At 37.3% G+C, this 8851-nt stretch overlaps 2 long non-coding RNA genes across 2 annotated transcripts; both read right to left on the reverse strand.

Annotated features, from left to right (window-relative positions):
* Positions 1 to 1389: 1389 nt before the first annotated feature.
* On the reverse strand, positions 1390 to 4851 carry LOC310923443. Its single transcript, XR_014592591.1, has 2 exons — positions 4037 to 4851; positions 1390 to 3942 (listed from the first exon to the last, which is right to left on the reverse strand). It is a non-coding gene; the product is annotated as an uncharacterized lncRNA (long non-coding RNA).
* Positions 4852 to 7260: 2409 nt separating this feature from the next.
* LOC310923444 lies at positions 7261 to 8851 on the reverse strand. Its single transcript, XR_014592592.1, has 3 exons — positions 8708 to 8851; positions 7480 to 7542; positions 7261 to 7379 (listed from the first exon to the last, which is right to left on the reverse strand). It is a non-coding gene; the product is annotated as an uncharacterized lncRNA (long non-coding RNA).

Consider the following 8851-nt stretch of genomic DNA (forward strand, 5'->3'; position numbering starts at 1 on the left):
CCTGCTGTGGGGGGAGCAGCTCTGGGTGCTGGCCAAGGTTGATCTGCTGCAGGGTGGCTGCGGGCTGGAGCAGGTGAGGGCATCCCTCCCATACTACGCTTTTTCCAGAACTGACAGAATTTTTTTACATGGATATTAAAACGAAATGCAGTAGTTTGATACTGAACCCTGAGAGGCAAACAGAGGCTTTCCACACTGATCTCTTTTACTGAAATGGGTATTTGTGATAAATATTTTTGATTAGCTGAGTTACAAATGTTCTACAATAACCTATATAGAGGAAGGGAATCAAATACAGCATATTTCTCCCAAGAAGAACAAAATTCCAAAAAGCTTTTTTGTTTCCTTTGTTTCCTTTAAATTGCAAAACATTTTCGCTACATTTTCAACTTTTAAGTATATATCATTAAAAAATATAAATAGACTGAATTTGAATACAGGATGGTATTAATTCACATTTTTCTAGAATTCCTATACATTATTTTACAGAACACATACACAATAAAAAACCCTGAGAATTTACTAAGAAAAACTATCAAATACTTCTGCTGTTCAATTATTTATTGTACTGTTTGGAATCACTGTATACCATAACAACATACATTCCCAGATGCCTAAGGAAAATTTCTACTGGAGTTCTATTATTTCCTATTTGGAGCAAGTGAACATCTCTCTAGGGACTCTCTAGGGCCTTTTTTCCCCCCTCTCAAAAAAAGAGGGTGAAGATCTTTTTGCTTTCAAATTTTTTGGCTTTGCTTTCAAACTTCTGTTTTTCCAGTGCCAACTGTACCCCAGATCTTCAGACAGACTTCACAACCCCATATGCAGAGACCAGTTGTGAGCCCTGTCACCTTTAAGCTTGACTTCTGTCAGTTTACAAGCTGGAGTGAATCATAAAAGTGGGCTTGGGTTCAAAATGTGTCCTTGATGATTTTTGGGCATAATCTGCAATGTTTGGTTGCTGACAATATACACAGTGGAATAATCCTGTAAGTATTAGGGTGGATAGCATCTGTTGTGATAGTGAATGAGACTGAGAGCAAAGTGAAAGCTGAAAGCAAACTCCCAGCACATTTTCTTTGGCTTTTTATCTCTGCATCTGGCACGTGATACAGTAATTGTCTTACTCACATTCCTGTCTTGTTTGTTTCTTCGCTTGTTAAATGAGTTTGTTGAAGTTTCTTGTATCAGATATGCATTTATTCACAACCATTTCTAAGATCATGACTCCATTGCCTAAATCAGTTGCTGAAACTTGAATTCTGTGCAAGAAATATTTAGGTAACAAGGTTATTTTTAAACTCAGTCATGCACAACAACACCTTTGCTTCCCAATCTACATTCATCTTTTTTTACAAGAGCTTCTGTTTATCAAAGCTTATTGAGTGGTTTTTTTTGTTATTGGTTTTTTAAATTCATTTATTTATTTAATTTTCTTATTTATTTATTTATTTATTTATTGTTTGCTGCTGTTGTTGCTGTTTGGATTTTTTTTAATATATATATTTTAAAGTTTCCACTCAGTTCATTTCCTAGAGGGATTTTCTTTTTGTTGCTATACAGCAAGTATACACAGGATCTAGAATCAAACACAGGTCATAGAGATGACACAGTAACATTATTCCCATAAACCACCTCTAAGGATATTGGCTGCCTATGAAGCATACATAGGGTTTGGCATCCACAAAAATGAATGTAGAGATGGGAAACTTAAGACCAAGTTGTACACCTACTTAAAACACATTTTGAATAGTCTGCCACACAGTGTTTCTGGAAAAACAACCTTTCACTGGTGAGTAACATATTTCCGATTCCTAAAGGAGGGGTTTTAAGAATACTACTTTTATTTATTCTGCAACAATCAAAACTGAACTCTGAAAAATGTGTTTAATTTCTATGAAAACTTAATTTCTTTGGCTCTGACTTGCTAGCAGTGATTTTTTCCCCCAATACTTGAGTAACAATAACATGACACATTTACTTCAGAAAGTAACTGGCAGATGCTGTAATTTTGTTTTCCCAAGGGAAAAAGAAGTGAGAGCTTTAAAAAGGAAATAGTGAAATGGTTACTGCTTGTGTTTACCGACAACTGAAGGTGAATCTTTCAGTTATTTTGCTGTCTCCCCAGCCTAACAGCCTCCAGTGAGAGGATGGAACACTGAGCTCTGCCATGGAGAAGGATCTCTGCACGACTTTCTGGTAGTACAATGATCCAGTGAGGCAGGGGCAGCTCCATATGGAAAACTGAGGCTAACACTCTTTGGAATTACCAAAGCGGTGTTCTAAAACATTGTTTAAACTCAGTGAACACAGCTATTCCCCTCCAGTGCAAACTACCACCAGGAAAGATGATACTGCACAAGAGATCAATGTTCAGTATTCCAAATGTCTTGTTCAACTAATCTTCACCTAATTTTGATTACAGTGTCTCCATAGATGCATTTGTATGAAACAGAATTTAAGAAAGCTTTGTAAGCATGGGTGCCAGCCAAGTCCACAAAGAGAACTTCAGCCTCAGGAGAAATATGGAAAGAAGTAATCAGTTCACATAAGACTTCTGTTAGCAAAAAATGTTTGACTTTTATTTCTGCAGACAATCTATATTTCTAAAAAGCTTTAACACTCCTGAAGTTTCAAGAGGCTTAAATAATCTTGCTGGTGATAGGTATCCAGCTAGTAGAAAGTTGACAAACAAAGCTATGAAGTGTTTTTTTTTTTTCTTCACTGATGAGATGTTCCTAGAAAAAAGATTACAAAAAGCTTCCTGCAATGAGATTGGAAAGCATTTGAGCCTTGTATTTGTAATTCATTCAAATTAAGAACATTAAGGTCAGATAAAGGTGGATTTCTTCTGCTACTTTTTCTGTCTTAATTTTATCAAGAATATTCTCAGCTTTTTCACAACACAGGAGAAATTATGTCCTTCACAGCTGTGTCCCTCATTCATGAAATATAAAGAAGCATCCTGGTAAATCTCAGCTAGCAAGGTGATGCAGGCAGTAAAAGAAAATAATGTGGAACATTTTACGGATCAAAGATGCCATGATAAACACCACAGGTGTTTATCAGATGTAGATACAGACAAGGTGGCAAAGAGAAGTTTAAATTAAATATTGTGGTTTTCAAAACATTTTGAAGGTGATGTCCAACCCAAATCTCCCCTGACAGAGGTTGAGGCCATGTCCTCTTGTCCTGTCACTAGTTGCCTGGGAGAAAAGGCCAACCCCCACCTTGCTACAACCATGCAGAGCAGCATGGCAAACACCGGAAAGAGCAGATGGTAGTGATGTTCTGCTTGCTGGTAATTTATTTAGAAGACACCAATATTAAAGTGTTTATCTTCAGTTGTTTGCCATGGGTGTGTGTGCCTCCACCATTCCTACCCTTACATGCCTAGATCTCTTTTGCATCACTAACATTCTTACTTTACCTTTTTACTACAAAGGTATCCAAAATGAAAACAGTAGAGTTCTGTCTACAGTTAAACTACCTCTTTCTTTATTGCAGTGGTAGTGGGAAATCCAAGCCAAGGAAGACAAAAAACTCCCCATCCAAACCTAAATCCTTGAAAAACTCAGGTTTTGGGTGTGCAGAAGTATTATCGATCATTAGACTGTTCATTAGGAGGCATTATTTTCCTATGTCAAGAATATCTTCCATGATAGTTCTGCTATATTTCATTGGTTTCACTTTAAATCCCTTATCTGTTAGTGGAGGTCCTGAGAGGCTACTTCCCATAACACAGCCCTGAAGCTGTGAGACACAATTGGCAACACCACACAATTCATGTGTAGCCTGGCTACAACATCATTATCCAATGTGAGATAAGGCAGCAGCTTTGATCGTTGGCTATCTGTTGTCTTCTATAACAATGGTTCTTCTTGGATAGGTCTCAACGTCCACAATAATATAGTGAACCTTGAATTTTCCTGTTTCAAGATTCTGCAAAGAAAAAAATTCAGAGTGTTTTTTTCTCTTTGGTAGTTTAAATTCATGACTTGTCAGGTTGTCAGGTGTATCAAGCAATTGTACATACCTCTTTGACTTCCACATGGACCGTTCCCTGTTTCCCTGATTCAATGCCCTCAATATAGAACTTCAAACGCATATGTTTCAGTCCGTCCTTTACGTATTCAATGTGACTAAAAACAGCAACAGAAAACAAAAACCCAACCACCCAGCAAGAATACAGATTATATGCTAGTTAAGACTTCAAATTTAAACTTACTTAGAGGAGTTGCTTACTTATTTTGTAAGAAAGTGTATTCCAGTGGTGTCCTTACTCTACCTTGGGTTCCTTCTCTACTGCTCCTCTCAAGCTTTACTGTCAGTGCCTAAGGACTAGTGGAGTTAGAAGAGCTAATTAGCTGCTGAGGATTAAGAGATGAAATGCTTAAATGTCCTCACCCCAGTCCTCCCCTCAAAACTGAAAAGCAATCCAGTGCTGAAGACTATGGAAATGCCTTGTATTAATTCTAAAAAACCCCAGATTTGAAGCCTGACATCTAGAAAGGGACCCCACATCACCAAGAATTCCAGAGTTATTTTAGGCACCTAAACTAAGTTATCAAACCGAAACACACACAGCATATTTTTTCAAATTAATTATTAGGTTGGTTAAACCACATCAAAACAAACAGTTTACTATGTGCAAAGTTACTTTGGCAATAATTTTGTTCTGCTGAAATTGTGTAACTTTGGCACTGATATGAGATCTCCAACCTAAATGCTGGTATTCAGACTGGAGTTGGGTTGCGCTCAAGTATTAAATAAATAGCACATCACTTTCAAAGTGACCACTTTGGGAAACTAATGACCCCATTAGAGTTCTGGTTTATGTTTCCTACTGAAAATATTAACTGCTGCTTAGCACCAATCTCTTATGTCCATCAGTCATGCCCAGGTACACACTGTGAAATAAACTTCCAATATAGTTTAAAGTGACATGATGGTAGAGAGAACAAATATGAAAGAAGAGCCTTACTGCAGTAAATTTACATTCAGGGTATTCATACACAAAAAAAACCTGTAGATTTTTGAGACATTTAAGGTCATTCTTATACTGCAGATGCAAACTCTACAATCTTACACAGTTCTCATCTCAAAAATTTATTTAAGATACTAGTCATTCAAAATAATGGAAATTAAATACTAGGAAAGCTGATTCATAGTACATTTACTTATTTACAGACAGGTGCTCAAGATGTTTGTGCACGTTGATTTCATTTAGCAGCTTTACTTTAAACATTTTTTCACTGAGTCTGGTGAAGAGATAGAGCTTCAATGATTAAAAGCCACTTTCCTCAGACCTAACAAGGAATCTCAATTTCATGGTTCAACCTCTGTCTGGGCTTATGTGTCTCATCCTATATGAAACCTCACTGAATATATTCCTGCCAAATAACCCAATAAAGGCAAAGCAGGGAGGACTTACGTTTTGTAAGAAATAGTTTTCTTGTTTCTTTTAAAAGGAAAGTAATAAAAAGACACACTCATGAGAGGTTAAGGTGATAGACGTTCTGTTAAATATGCAGTAGAGATGCTGCTTCAAGTACCAAAAAGCATCCTGTGTATCAGCTCAGTATAGTTTCAGACTGTAAACTTCTGTCAGATTACTGCTCTCCTCATGCAAGCCTAGGCCTCTGCACTACTGTTTTCAGGCTCATCCCATTTTCTGGAGAGCTCTATGTTTACCATGATGACCATTGCTTGTTCTGAGGCATTCAGAATTGGCATTTTATATTATATGTACACTGTACTTAGTGATATATGGCACACAAGAGGCACTGCAAAAAAACTTCTATGTTTGATCAAAAGTGACAGGATATGTTACGTACAGTTCATCACTCTAGAACTAACTTGTGATCCAAAAATATCTTTGCTGTGCAGAAACTGATGTCTTTATGGGGCAAACACCAAGGGGTATCTGACATGCTGTAGTCTTCCTCTTCTTGTTGCCTCTCCGTAACCTTTGATAGATTCACCAAAAACACCAATTACCTACAAGGGAAAAGAGGTTTGAGCTGTCAGAAGGGATAACATACAAACAGGTATTCCAGTATCAGCTCACGCCTCTGCTGTGAATACACCCTCTTTTAACAAAATGCCCCTGGAGAATCTAACATGTCAAGAATAGGAGTGTTTATGAAAAAAAAAGAATTTAAGAAAAATGCCTCTGTATTCCAGTCTTTTTTTTACAGTTCTGTATTAAATGCCTAAAATAAATCCTATTGATATCTTCTATTTGTACTGTTCTCTGAGATGAAGATGTGGAAATTGACATTTTGTGTAAAAAGAAAAAAAAAAAAAGCACAAAATATTTGCCTATGTCTCCTCCAAGAGAATGTTTCAAAGTTTAAAATGCAAATGCATTCCCCTTCCTATTATCTAAAAACCACGACTGAATAAGAAATTCAGTAATTTTTTTTTTTCAGATCTATAAAATCAGAGTAGATCAACATAGTCTTAAACTTACTTTAAATTTGGTTAGAAGAAGAGAAGTTTTACTGTGCAAGTACTGGAAAGAAGTATTAATTCTACAAACTTGTTCCAAAGCAGTCTTTTTATTGTTACTAGAGCAACGACTTGTCACTTCATTTCTAGGTTACCTTCAAAGGCATCTGCTACAATCTTTTCTGAAGGATGTTTTGTCTGAAGTAGTGTTTTTTAAAATCTAGTTTCACACTGATTTTTTTGTTTACACCTAGCTATGATGACTGTGTGATCCCATGACTGTTCTCTGCCTGTTTTCCTGTTAGCCAAAGGAATGCTAACTGTGCTTCAAATGAAGAATTTCAATTCCTGGGTATCAGTGCAGTGCTTCACAGAATGACAGAACCATAGGGAAGTGTCACAATAGAGTAAGAGTGTTGAGAAAAGGCAGCAGGTTAGATCTACACAACTTAGTGGGACTAGTTGCCTCTCTGACATGGAGAATTCAAGTTCTATATTTAGCAGGCACTTAGGTAAGTCCCTAAGAGTTTCTGTATGGTGACACAAGCCCAGGCTCTGAAAGACAGACTGTATTTCCATCAGTTTTTATGCTGTGGCACACTCACTTGGCTTCTAGCAGGCTAGTTCAATGCTTGCACTGACCTGTCCTGATGAAGGCTCTGCTCTGGAGCTGACCCAGCCAATCCCAGCTAAAAGCACTGGCAGAACTGCTAAAGCACCACACGGGTCTTCAAGTAGCTTGTGAGATTCCTAGTGTGAAGTTTTGACTTGAAGAAAGGCAGTAACTACTGAGAAACACAAACTGATGACTGAAGTTCAAAAACCAACCTCGGGGTGAGATCTGCATTTCTCCAAGGCATCTCCATAGATCTTATTTGGACTAGAAGAAGAGAATAGCTCTTTAAAAATCACATAGAACAAGCCACCTGTAACAGAGACAACAGCAGATGAAATGAAAACTTATGAAACCAGATGGAATTAACGAGAAGTGTCTTCTGATAAAGAATGTAATTTAAAAAAAATAACCTGTAACACCAATTCCAACAAGCACCACAATAAAATAGGTAAAGTCTCTTCCAGCTTCTTTCACTGAAATAAAAAAGATAATAACACATAAGTTGCAGCCTTGGATAACACTTGTATGCCTTTCTTACATAAATGCTCTTCTGTTAATCTGTAGTTCAAACAACGTTTTACCAGAAGAAAAAATTCCAGTAACAGTTTCCATAATGCCACATTGCTGTAAAACAGGCCAAGGAACATCTCTTACATTGTACAGGTCATGCTTACATGTCAGTGTTAAGCCTTATTACTTTCGGTTTGCCAGATGTTTGCAAGATCCAAAGTAGCAATGACTGCTACTTCTTGGGTACATGAGAGCTAGATTTTTTAGGAACTAATGAGGCATTTAGCACTGCAGTATTCACACTACCACCTAAACGCACAATCACTGCAATCCTTATGCAAAGAAAAGAAGTAAAAATAAAAAAGTGAAAGCTTAAAAGTCACACACACTGAAAATAACCGGTTTTATGAATTAGCAATCAATAGAACAGTAAAAGGGGCAATATTAGCCCCAAAACAATATTTTATTTATTAACAAAACTAACTGCTGTTTGATTAGTTTTTATCTTTCAATTTTGATCTAAAGTACAAGTGTCAGTATATACTTCAAAGTAAGTCATATGAGAGTCTCTCTTTCAAAATATTTGAGTATTTGGAAAGAGACTACTATCTTTTAGTGGCAGTGTGCATTTTAGTGGAGTACAAGTTAAGGAGGAAACGTTAGTAACTATTTCTCCTGCAGTCTTCTAATTAGTTGAAGGCATTTTTTGTAAATCATTTCAAAGTACTTAAACTTTCTGAGGCTAATTATGCAGTAATCACTTTTCACTGAAGTGAATGAGTGAAGGCAATCCATCACGTGTAGTGACGATTTGGTTGGAGGTGAATTTATCCCAACAGCCCTACAGTCAGGCTGCATGTGATAGGTTTTCCTTCTGAAAAGGAAAATGAGAGTCTGCTACACCTTGTGCCTGATAATTACTTAAATCCACAGATTATTTAGAAGAAATCACATAATTTGTTCTGATTGTGCAACGCATACATAGAAATGTAATAGCTGCTCCAAACAATATGATGCGAAAAGAAACCGGCTCGGTGTGCTGAGATTTATTTTTTTTTTTTTCCTAGATACTTGATGTTTGGAACTACAAAACTTTAGCTGAGCAGCGTACAGCATCCTGCGCCTTACCTTTCTGAGCCGCCGACACCAGCGTCTCCTCGTTCAGTGCCCTTTGCACGGACACATCTTTGCTATCGCCGCCAGGCTTTGCAGCTTTCAGCCCTCCTGCCTGGGTCCCGATTCCCCGACGGGCGGCCCTGAGCAGCAGCTGTC

This window comes from Zosterops lateralis (assembly GCF_965231275.1).
Source record: "Zosterops lateralis genome assembly, contig: HAP1_HAP1_SCAFFOLD_55, whole genome shotgun sequence".
In the NCBI taxonomy this organism is placed as follows: domain Eukaryota; kingdom Metazoa; phylum Chordata; class Aves; order Passeriformes; family Zosteropidae; genus Zosterops; species Zosterops lateralis.